This window comes from Drosophila eugracilis, unplaced genomic scaffold (assembly GCF_018153835.1).
Source record: "Drosophila eugracilis isolate 14026-0451.02 unplaced genomic scaffold, ASM1815383v1 contig_26, whole genome shotgun sequence".
NCBI lineage: Eukaryota > Metazoa > Arthropoda > Insecta > Diptera > Drosophilidae > Drosophila > Drosophila eugracilis.
This window is the reverse complement of record NW_024573107.1, coordinates 27,478-40,497: the sequence shown is the minus strand read 5'-3', so window position 1 is coordinate 40,497 and position 13,020 is coordinate 27,478. Positions and strand designations below refer to the sequence as shown.

Below are 13,020 nucleotides of genomic sequence, written 5' to 3'. Positions count from 1 at the left end.
GACGAGCCCTCGCGCGGTGCGGATGTCAATCACGCGTACATGGCCATCGGATCCTGGATACACCGTGTCAATCCTGGACGGAAGGTTGTCCTCCTTGATGACCACCATATCCCCGACGCGGAGATTCCTCGTAGGGGCACGCCACTTGTTCCTCTTATGGAGTTCCTTGAGGTACTCTTCCTTCCATCGCAGACGAAATTGCTGTTGAAGAGCCTTCAGGTGCTGCCAGCGATTAATAATTGACGTAGATTCCCCCTTTAGCTCGGGTTCGACCGTGACGAGAAGAGGACCTCCCACCAGAAAGTGCCCGGGTGTAAGAGCCATCAGATCAGCAGGGTCTTCGGACACTGGCGCGAGCGGCCGCGAATTTAGCCACGCCTCGATCCTCGCCAGAAGAGTAGCCAGCTCCTCAAAGGTATATTTCCGTGTGGCGGTGGACTTGTAGAACAAGGTCTTGAAGCTCTTGACACCTGCCTCCCACAAGCCCCCCATGTGGGGGGCTCCCGGAGGAATGAAATGCCAGAGAAGCTGCTGGTGACTGTAGGCACCTGTCACAGCCCCTTTTAGGCTCTGGAGAAAATCGCGAGATAGTAGGGCAGCTGCCCCCACAAAGGTCTTCCCGTTGTCCGACTGCACTTGACGGGGGCATCCTCTCCGGGACACGAACCGAGCGAAAGCAGCCAGAAATTTCTCGGTCGTAAGGTCCGACGTAGGCTCTAAATGGATGGCCTTAGTGGAGAAGCACACAAACACCAACACATACCCCTTTGTGATGAGGCAGGCTCGCCCCGTATAGTTAAAGATCTCGAAAGGACCGGCATAATCCACACCTGTGTACGTGAATGGGCGCGAGAAGGACGTCCGTTCCTTCGGTAGCTCTCCCATGAGTTGCGTCTGCAACTTCTTCTTGTGGATGATACATACCTTACAAGCATAGATGACGGACTTGACCAAATTCCTCACCCTTGGAATCCAGAATTTGGCCCGAATCAGGCGGATCATCAGCTGATTGCCACCGTGCAGCGTGATGCGATGCGTAAATTGAACAAGTAGTCGAGACGGATGGCAGTCGTATGGAAGGATTATCGGATGTCGTTCGTCGTATTGGAGAAGTTCAGAGGACGTGACCCGGCCGCAGGCTCTCATAAGGCCTTGCGAATCCATGAAGGGGTTCAGATTTTGAACCGGACTGGACGCTGATACTGGACGCTTTTCGCTTAAGCAGCCCATTTCAGAGACGAAGTGTCTGCGCTGAGTGACGGAAACTAGAAGACGTTCAGCCGACGTAATCTCATTAGCTGTCAGGTGCTCTTCGAACGGAGAGCGTATCTTCCGCGCGCGCTGGATGAAGCGACAAACATAGGCAAGGACTCGTAGTGCCTTGTCAAGTGTGGAGAAACGTTCAAGGAGATCTTCGGGGGGCGCCTTCGCGACATGGACCTTGACTGCTCGCTTCTCGAGTTCAGTCACGGGGACCTCGTTGCCTTGAGTGGATTACTCGCTCCGAGGCCCTCGCAGCCAGCCAGGCCCGTGCCACCACAACTGGTTATCCGCAAGGTCTTGGAGAGCTACGTCTCGGCTGGCGAGGTCCGCAGGGTTCTGCTCGGAGCGGACATGTGCCCATTTCTGCACGGTGGTGAACTGGGCGATCTTGTCTACCCGGTTGGCCACGAACGTTGTCCACTGACACGCTGGCTTCTGCAGCCATGTGAGGACAATAGTCGAGTCCGTCCAACAGTATGGGGCAGATGCGGGCCCTGGCATCTTTGGCAGAACGGCGGTGGCCATTTCCGACAGCAACAAGGCGCCGCACAGCTCTAACCGAGGGAGCGACACCGTTTTAACTGGGGCCACTCGAGTCTTTGCCGTCAGCAGGTTCACTATGACCGCAGACGCAACCTCGTCACGGACGTAAATTGCTGCGCCGTACGCCTTCTCTGAATCTTCGCAGAACCCGTGATGCTCGACCCTTAGGTGTGGTCGGAACGCGACCCATCGAGGAACACGAATCTGATCGAGCACCGAGTAATTCTCCAGGAAGTCAACCCATCGCTGACAGAAATCTTGAGGGAGGGTGTCGACCCACCCCAGATCCAGAAGCCAAATGTCCTGCATGAACATTTTTGCCCGGACAATGAAAGGAGCGAGCCAACCTGCTGGATTCGAACAACTTGGGAGAGGACTTGGCGCTTCGTGAAGGACGAGCCGCAAGTCAACTCTGGCGGAACAAAAAAAAACTCATCGCTCGTCGCTTTCCAGCGCACGCCGAGAGTCTTGGCCGTGCTCTCTGCATCGATGTCGAGGAAATCAGCACGAAGGAGGTGGTCGCTCGGAATGTCGGCCAGGATCGCCTTGCTATTCGACGTCCATTTCCTCAGTGGTAACCCTGCTGACTCTAGGGCGCCCTTTAGCTCCCGAATCACCCTTTGGGCTTCGGTTTTGGAGTCTGCCCCCGCGAGAACGTCATCAACGTACATAAAATGCCGGATAATTTGGCTTGCCTGCGGGTACTTCAACTCTTCGTCGTCAGCGAGCTGCTGCAGAACACGGATCGCTAGGAACGGGGCACAATTGACACCGAAGGTAACCGTTTTTAATTCGTAGTCGCGGATCTCCCCATCGGGATTGCGAAACAAAATACGTTGGAGCGGAGTATGCTTGGGGTCTATCCAAATTTGCCGATACATCTTCTCGATGTCGGCGTTGAAGACAAACCTAAAGTATCGCCACTTTAGGATTTGAATCGTCAGGTCGGATTGTAAGACCGGGTCCGCGTAAAGAATGTCGTTCAGACTGGTCCCGTTTGCGGACGGGCTCGAAGCATTAAAGACTACCCGCACCTTGGTGGTCGTGCTTTCGGGGTTGAAGACGGCATGATGTGGGAGGTAGTAGGTAGCGGAACTGCTCGTGGGAGAGACCTCGGTCATGTGGCCTGAGTCGATAAGTAATCCAGGAATACGATTACCGAGTCATAGCGGGCCTTAAGGGGCGGATCCTTCTTCAGGCGCTGCTCATTACGCAGGAACTGAGCAAGAGCAAATGACCGTGAAGCCGACAGCTCGGAACCCTTCTGCTCGGGGTCACGTAAGGGGAGCGTCACAACGTACTTCCCACACTCGTCTCTTCTCGTCGTCTGGACAAAATTGTACTCGCAAACTGAATCCGATTCCGAATTAATCTGTGTGGGCACATCCTCCACCTCCCAAAATTTGGTGAGGAGCTGATCCAGCGAGTCACCGAGGCTACGGGCAACTCGTGTGGAAAAAACGGACACGCTGCGAGGGTTGGCTGGAGATAATGGGCCTGTCAGCACCCATCCAAAAATGGTTTCCTGACCGAGAAGTGACCCGCAGATGTTAGCCCTGGTATTACCGAGGAGAATGGACTGAATAATGTCAGCTCCTATTAACACATCGACTTGGGAGCTTTCAAAGAAGTTGGGGTCTGCCAGGGGAATGTCGGGCAGCCCCTTGAGACGATCCCGCGGAATCGGATATGATTGCAGATTTCCTGCCAACTGAGGAAGAACGTAAGCCGCAGTCTCTAATTGCAACCCGGGTCTAGACGGCTACCGAATGGAGAAATGGCACAATTTAGTAGACTGCGCGGAAATGGTCTAATTAAGACCGGACACTTGGGCTTGAATAGTCTTGAAGGGAAGCTTGACAAGGTTGAACAGTCGTTCAGTTATGAACGTCGCTTCGGACCCTGAGTCTATCAGTGCTCGTGCCTGGAAACTGCACCACAAATGGCACACGTTGATAAGGGCAGTGCCCAGTAGGACGGCTCCAGACCCGGAGGCGAAGCACACCTGCACCACACATCCGACTGATCCTCTGAGCCGTTTGTGCTTCTGGCAGGTTGTGCGGGTCGAGCCCTTGCTGGAGTAGGCGGACTTGGAGCGGTAGCGAACGGATTGCCGCGGTGCGAAGCAGGTATGGGCGCTCGTGCAGTATCGCTGCTGGTGCCCTCGGGCAAAACAGTTCAAGCATAACTGCTTCCTCTTAATGTATTCGGAGCGCCCGTCCACGTTCATTTCTAGGAAACGCGGACATAAGCAGATAGGGTGGTTCCCCCTCGAAGAGAGATCGCATCCCTTTTGGCCCGGAGCCACTCGAGTCTCGTACGAATTGAGCCTCCGTGCAGGGGCAGCAGGAAGTCCCGACCTTGGTGGAGATTGCCCGGAGCCACTAGGCCTAACATCGTCGATGGCCTCCAGAATGCGATGGCGCTCTGTCCGGAAGTTATCTAATTCCTTCCATGTTGGAATCTCGGCCTTATTATGTACGGATTGCTCCCACATAGAACGTGTGACCTTGGGGAGCTTCGAGGAAATCATAAAGACCAGGAGACAATCCCAAGCCCCAACATTGATGGCGGACATTTCTAGGGCTGTCAGACAACTCTGAATGGTGGCTTGCAGTTCCCTCAGCGCGACCCCGGACTCTTGAGAAATAGCCAGGAGGTTGAAAAGGATCTTCAACTGGCTATTGACTAACAGCCGCCGATTCTCAAAACGGTCTGTGAGGCTTTGCCACGCTGCGACAAACCCCTCATGGGTAAGCGGAGCCTTAGCAACAATGGCGTGTGCGTCACCACTTGTTTTGGACAGCAAGTGAAACAACTTCTCTACCGGGGTGAGCCGAATTGTCGTCGGACACGGCGAGCAAATCGGAGCAGCTCTTATAGCACTTCTCCACCTTCTCCCAAAGTGCCCGAATTTGGTCTCGATGGACTTCGCACATGTATTGGGAGCCTGTTTCTGGGCCTCCCGGGGTATTGATGTCGGCCTCAAATTGGCTAATTCGATCTGGCGTAGCGATGAACTTTTTCAGCGCCACTTCGAGCGCACTTTGAGCCATTTTTACAACGGAGCGAGTCTGCCTCTGTGAAGGATCGGGGATTGTATTGACGTTTTCGTCACTCTTTGCCCTTTGAATGGCCCTGGTCGCCTTAGGCTTCAAAAGAGGCGTCCGCGGAGATGCGGATTGAGATCTGTCCAAACTGATGGCTGCGATCGGACGCGGATTTTTGTCGTCTCCCGTGGGCATTCTCAAAAGTCAATAAGCTGGTCAGCGCTTGGCGACTGACTTGCGCAATAGGGGCCTCGTTCGAAGCGGTGGCTGGTCACACTAAAGTGATGAGAACGGTGAGATCGTGGATGGATTGCGATCACACGGAACTAGTGGGCACTAGCGGCGCCGATGTCGAAAGGAATATCGTGTGCAGCACAAATCGAATGTGAAAACAAAACTTCAGGAACCAAACAACCCAGAAGTAGACGAGGTTTGGTGAGATTGTAGGCGGATGTTGCCTGATGCGGAGTGGAAGCTGCGCTAAAGGCACGCAGAATGGACAAGTACCGTTCGGAATTCACCCCAAAGGAAAAAAACCAGCACCAAAAAAAACACAACACGGCTACTGAGGCGGCGAGGTTGCGAACTTAGGCGACACAATCACGGATTTGTAGTGAAATGGTGACCTAAATAAATAGGTAGCTGATATGTTGGTCTGCGCACATCTGCATGTGATAAAAGGCCGAAGGACGTGTCTTCACACCATTTGGTTGATGTAATTGCTTATTTAGGATATTTTCCTGTAATCTGGTAATAAACCATGTTGTCCATTTGTATTTAGACTAGACCTAAGTAACTATCCTTGTAACCCCAAATCATGTATATAAACCCGGATCCATGCTCAATAAAATCAGTACGAAAAGATTTCTTGACGTATTCACTTCTCCTCAGCACAATTGGGTTTGTATGAATGTGAATGAGTTTGAATGTGAAAACAAAACTTCAGGAACCAAACAACCCAGAAGTAGACGAGGTTTGGTGAGATTGTAGGCGGATGTTGCCTGATGCGGAGTGGAAGCTGCGCTAAAGGCACGCAGAATGGACAAGTACCGTTCGGAATTCACCCCAAAGGAAAAAAACCAGCACCAAAAAAAACACAAACGGCTACTGAGGCGGCGAGGTTGCGAACTTAGGCGACACAATCACGGATTTGTAGTGAAATGGTGACCTAAATAAATAGGTAGCTGATATGTTGGTCTGCGCACATCTGCATGTGATAAAAGGCCGAAGGACGTGTCTTCACACCATTTGGTTGATGTAATTGCTTATTTAGGATATTTTCCTGTAATCTGGTAATAAACCATGTTGTCCATTTGTATTTAGACTAGACCTAAGTAACTATCCTTGTAACCCCAAATCATGATCCATGCTCAATAAAATCAGTACGAAAAGATTTCTTGACGTATTCACTTCTCCTCAGCACAATTGGGTTTGTACTTATTGCAGCGACTATTGCCACAGGTTCTGTACTTGAGGCACGCAAAAAAAGCTTTTCAGCAAACCCGATTTCGGTAAAAATCCTATATTTGGTGACCCCCGACTTTGAATCGCAGCAATTGTCGAACCTGCATCATCGATAGTTTTATCAACCAAAGGTCAATTTGGTAAAAAATTTGGAACCGCATATATCGGTCAAATATTATATCCATTTGATCCGACTTCACGACGTCATTTACAGTCTTCAACGGTCAAAAAGGCGACCAAAAGACGGTAAGTTCAACTACTTCTGGTTTGCGATCAACTTGGCGATCAAACACTGTGAGGATTTAAGTTGAAAAGGACAGGTTCTGATCAACCAGGCGATTTGAACCAGATAAACTGCTGTTTCACTGATCGATCTGTTCAAAACCAATTTACATATATCTATACAACGGTGTGAGTCGAGGCACATCATTACAAAATACCTCTTAATCGGACTATATAAAAAAGGTAAAAATGGAACAGAACAATATTCATCAGTTGTTGACAGGACAGTTATCGATAGGAGAGCAAATTCAGAATGACATTCGGAATTACAAAAACGATTCCGTCGACAAGAAGACCAAGCCAGCCTACTAAAGAGAACGTTTATTAACGTTAGAATCCCTGTGGGATAAATTTAACTCCAGAGATAATAAAATAAATAATTTCCTTAAAGGAGTCACGCTAGAACAGGATTATTTTAATAATGAATTATTTAATAAAATTAAGCAACTGGTTGAGGATTATAAGACAGAATTCAACAATAAGTTGTCTCTTTTGGAAGCGGATGTTACATCCATCGCATCCACAGCAGAGGACATCGAAATAGAATCGATGTTTAGAGAACAGTTAAGAGCGCATCATGAATAAAATGACAGAAGAAGCGAAACAAAATTTCACACACGTCATTACACAATACTGGAATGAAATAAAAAGATATTCATGTCCAAATTTTCAAAATGTATTACATTTTCCAAAGGTAGCCATACCCAAATTTGATGGAGATTACTTAAAATGGCAACAGTTTCATGATATTATCTATTTAGAAAAATGATTTATGAATCAACTTTACCCACTATACAAAAAATGTGGTACTTGAAGACTAACGTTAATGGAGAGGCAGAGCGCCTTTTTCGCCATTTATCACTAACGGAGGCAAATTATTCCACTGCGTGGAAAACACTTGAAGAACGCTTCAACAATAAAAGAGTATTAAGTAATACCTTAATTCAAAAATTATTGGATCAATCAATGATAACAAATGATTCCAAAACAATTAAATCGTTGCATGAATGCAATAATATCGGCATAGAGACAGACAAATGGGTTCCACTTCTACACTGTCTTCTAACAAAAAAGCTTGATCGAAAAAAACACTTGTTGTATGAACAAGCCGTTCAAAATACAAGGGAAATTTACCCTTTAAACGAATTTTTAAACTTTCTTGAACAAAGGTTTCTCACGCTTAAAGCCATTGGATCAGAAAAAGAAAGAAAACAAAATACATGTGCATCAGTTGGAGCTGAGACAAAATATAACTGTTTCTATTATAAGAAACCAAATCACAGAATATATAAATGCAATGAGTTTTTAAAGAAAACCCCATCAGAACGTCTTAACTGGGTTCAAAAACAAAAAAATATGTGTTAAATGTCTAAGCCTAAATCACCCGTCAAAGACATCCACAAAGAGAGATTGCTTTAAATGCAACAAAAAGCACAATACATTGTTTCATTTGGAAACAAAACCGGACCTCTCGGATAGTATCACGGCCGCATCTGCGAGTGGAAAGCAATCTAGCTATATTCTCCTGGCGACCGCCCGTGTAATTATTCAAGGAATAATTACTGTGGATCCCAAGTTAATGCCATTTCCGAAAGAGCAATTAAAATGCTCTCACTGAAAACCAAAAATTCGATGCTGAAAATAAATGGCATTGGCGGAAAATCTCAGACTTCCAAGGCAAGGATCAACGTTCAGCTAAAATCAACACAAGGCGATTTTAGTTCACGGCTTGAAGCAATAGTTTTGCCTCACATAGTCGCTGATCAACCAACGATACAATTTCAACTGATAATTGAAAAATACCAAAAAATATGATGTTGGCTGACCCTCAATTTGGAAAGTCTGGAAAAATTGATATTCTTCTTGGAGCCGAGCATTACTTCAATATAATGCGAGCCGAGTGCATGAGCTTAAAGAATGCACTCCCCAAGCTACAGAATACCAAACTTGGATGGATTGTAGCTAGGAAAATTTCGGAGAGAGCACCTACATCATCAGTATGTGCTGTACTTACGGAAGTAGAAAAGCTTGATAAGCAACTCGCTAAATTCTGGGAATTGGATAATTTGCATCCAGAGTCAAAATGCTATTCAGCAATGGAGAAACAGTGCGAAGATCACTTCCTTCAGAACGTTCAGAAGGCTCAGGACTCTAGACTGATTGTTAAGTTAGCCTTTTTGGAGCATGCTTCAGCGGTGGGGAGAGTGGTGACATTGCCAAGAGACAACCGGCAATAAAACAAGGATACATAGAGTTTATGAAGGAGTATAAAGCTCTTGGGCATATGAAGGAAGTACCTTCTATACATCTCCCGAAGTCCCATTACTTTATACCGCATCACTGTGTTCTCAAACCCGAAAGTAAGACAACAAAATTAAGAGTTGTATTTGACGCATCTGCAGTGACATCTTCCGTGAAATCCTTGAACGAATTAATACACAAAGGTCCTACAGTGCAAAACAGCTAAATGTCAATACTGGCTCGATTTAGAATGCATAAATATACGGACGGACTGACGGACGGACGGACGGGCGGACGGACTGACATGGCTCAAACGACTACGCTATTGATCCTGATCAAGAATATATATACTCTATAGAGTCGGAAACGCTTCCTTCTATCTGTTACATATTTTTCAACGAATCTAATATACCCTTTTACTCTACGAGTAACGGGTATAATAAACATACGAAGACAATTGCAAGCCATAGCTATACCAAGTAACATATTAAATGTTTGAAATATAATAAATTGAAGAACATATGTTAATTTATGAAACAATTGGAAAAAAAGTAATATAAAAAATAATAAAGGTTTAAAAATCCGGGCAGTTGCAAGATGAGAAGTTGCAAAAAAAATTCCACTAACGTTTGTATTGCAACAGAAAGAATTACATTTTATGTAATTTAAACTCATAATCTTCCCGGCCATTGCCAGAATTTTCAGATGAACACTTATAAAATATAAGAATTTATGAGCTCAGTGCACGTCATGTTTCAAGTGTCACAATGTAAGTCGATTAAAAGCCATAAATTATGATCTGCTATTGAAAACCAACAAGGGTACAGCGTTAGCACATGTTATCTGTGAGTGCAGGCCATTTGAGCCTACCCAAAATATCACGCTGCACCAAGAGTGCCGACGCAGTTGTCAAAAGATAACCCTCCCGTGCAGGCAAGCAGACGCGGTGTAGACGCTCTGTTTAGACCATATATAAGATTAGAATAAGATTTTCATTGTAGTTTCCTAAGCAGGGACCTAGAAAAATAAAAAACAGTTTCAATTCAGAACTCAATGAAAGTGGTTGTTTTTATTTTATATACTAACACCCCGTTCAAAAAGGTTAGCTGTTTTAGCATGTCCGACTTTCTTGAACTCAATATTCTCATCTCTAATTCTGACTGGTCCGATCTCTACGCATGCATGATATGACTTCCGCTTTAAACATATTTTACCATGCATTAAACCTAAGTTTTGATATATGTGTTCCGATGAGGTACCCGCCCAGAACGGATAACCCCATTGGTATACCAAGGGCTTAAGCACCTTAAAAATATAAAGTTCAGGCTTTAGAAAAAATACTTAGATACTGAAACTCTGATTAGTTACTCTCAATACATAGTTTAGACTAAGTTAAGACTTTAGTTAAGACTAAGCGTAAACTAAAAACTCAAAAAAAAACTCAACGGCGAGAACTGATTAGGCAATAGCCGATATATTCGACAAGTTTTTTCAAACCACATATTCACCTTCAACCACCCCTAGGCAGCCTTACATCTAAGGTGTTCCGCAGTCGAGCCTCGTCACGCGACCTTTTCTGTCTAAGAGAGGTATTCTTAAGGATCTTCAGAGTGTTAAGCCGACCTTCTCGCCAGACTCCGACAGCGTTCCTGGCTCTGTGCTTAGGTACTGCGCGTCTTCAATGTGAATGTAAGTTGTCAAACTATTTAATCTTTCATTTGAAACGGATAAGTTTCCCCCTACTTGGAAGGACTCTGTACGATTTCGACTTAGCAGAAATTCATTTGCTTCTGATAGCTACTTTGACCTAAATAAATAGGTAGCTGATATGTTGGTCTGCGCACATCTGCATGTGATAAAAGGGTCATAAACCATATGCATCCAGCCGACGGACGTGTCTTCACACCATTTGGTTGATGTAATTGCTTATTTAGGATATATTCCTGTAATCTGTTAATAAACCATGTTGTCCATTTGTATTTAGACTAGACCTAAGTAAATATCCTTGTAACCCCAAATCATGTATATAAACCCGGATCCATGTTCAATAAAATTAGTACGAAAAGAATTCTTGACGTATTCACTTCTCCTCAGCCCAATTGGTTCTGTACTTATTGCGGTGACTATTGCCACTGGTTCTGTACTTGAGGCACGCAAAAAAAAACTTTTCAGCAATCCCGATTTTGGTAGAAATCCTACACAATCTATCATCATTCCTTTACACAATATAGGGAAAACTTCGGATGCTGGTAATTATAGAGGTATCTCTAAATTATCAGCAATTCCAAAACTCTTCGAGAAAATCATTGTGCTCATTTTGAATACCAGTATAGATCAGTATGATCTCCAAGAGATCTTAAGATCATTAGAGATGTCTTGTTTGGCCTTTTATGCATTAACTGGTGTCCCTCAGAAAAGCCATTTAGGTCCACTATTTTTCACATTATTAATAAATTACTTTCCAATCGCTTTAAAAAATTTTTTATTTTAATGTAAGCAGATGATGTGAAACTTTGTTTTCAATGTATAGATGCTTCCTCTTAGGGAAAACTCAATCTCACATAAACAACTTTCAATTTTGGTGCTCTGCAAATTTACTAAATTCTAACGGCTCTCTTTTCATGGTTAATAAAGCCAGACGTGTGCCAGAATTTATAAAAGGATGGTCGAACAAATTTGTTGAGCAACTAAGAGTTTTTATTGGGGCAGTTTAATTTCCATATTATATTCCGAGCTTAAATCAAAACCAAATCAACTCCGCAAATGCAAGAAGTACAGCTTAACAGCAAAGGCTTCGAACTTCAAAAGTTCTACAAATGCATCCACAAGCGCATGCGCTACAGAGTAACAGTAAAGCGGATGTGAAACTGGAAGAGCCAAAAGAAAAATAGAAACTGCTGATAAGCCCACCGCTGCTCATCCGACTTTGTCTTTAGCTGCTTGGCCAAACATACGCCCTCGTTGATCAAAACGCTGCAGTTGCCAGCCTCCAAAGGCCACTTCATTGTTGCCCTTATTGTTCCCTCATGATTCACGAACTTGCCCTCGGGATCGATCACGTTGTTTTCCACATTGTCCCTGGCACTGGCTAACACATAGGAGGTCATCCGGAGACCGCTTCCGCCCGGTTTCCTAGCGACCGAGACTGGGGGAATTAATCTGGAGCCGAGTGTTCTTGTAAGTTCTCAGCCTGTTCCTACGCTATTCCCTACGTACCGCGCACCGCTGGCCTCCCACGTTTGGGATTGGCCCTTGGCCGGCTCACCCGTACTACTCCTCAGCGGAGGACTCCATGTCCGGCTCTGCGGGTTGTGGTTGCGTGGGTCTTAACTAACGTAAGTCTAGGTGCCCTCTGGGGGTCTCAACTATTCCTTAAGCTAACCTAAATCCTAACTTACACACTACTCCTAAATATATATGAAGGGCGGGGCCGCTCGAGGGTTACCTCACAAACTGATGATAAACCCGCCGTTGCTCATCCGTCCTTGTCTTTGGCTGCTTAGCCCAACAGAATACAATGACCCTTATATTACTAAAACTTTACGCAAGTCGCGTTAACTCTTATCGCTACAACAGATCCTAATGGTCTGCTTCAGAAAATACATTCAGAAAATATCGCATCTCAAGCTTCTCAGTTTCGTCTGGGTTTTTCGATTTATTCAAAAGTGCGAAAATGTTTCACAGCATTTCGATTATTACGCCAAGAGATCTGAATTTTGCGTTCAAGAAGAATGTAGAAATTATCCAATCTCCCGAATTCAGTAAATGGATAGGTAGAATTCGGAAACAGAGAACGGAATCGGTATTGCCAAATTTCCGTTGGAACATTCGTCTCATGTCTGCACGTTACGAATTGCCGAGGGATGGCGAAATATCTTGTGTGCCAAGCACAGGTTTTGGCAGCTACTATGGGAGTAGTTTTCCAGCCTACAGGCTTGGGGAAAGTGAAACCAGAAGGTCCCTAAAGTCTACGTTTCCGTCCCTAAGTCTCGTCGTCGTAGGTTAGAAAATCCTGCCCCCAGCACTGGCGGATCGAGCGCGTAGTGGCGGTACATGTCAGCGCTAAGTAAATTCGGCCGCCGCTCTCCCTCTCGTTCAATCGCCATTTTTTGGGTTATATTTTCAGTATACATCTCTTCGTATTTATCTGTTCGAATTCCATATTCGTATAAGTAAT

The 13,020-nt window shown here is 45.4% G+C and overlaps 1 pseudogene; it reads right to left on the bottom strand.

The window, feature by feature from the left end:
- Nucleotides 1-409: 409 nt before the first annotated feature.
- LOC121530132 lies at nt 410-11,950 on the bottom strand (annotated as a pseudogene).
- Nucleotides 11,951-13,020: the final 1,070 nt, after the last annotated feature.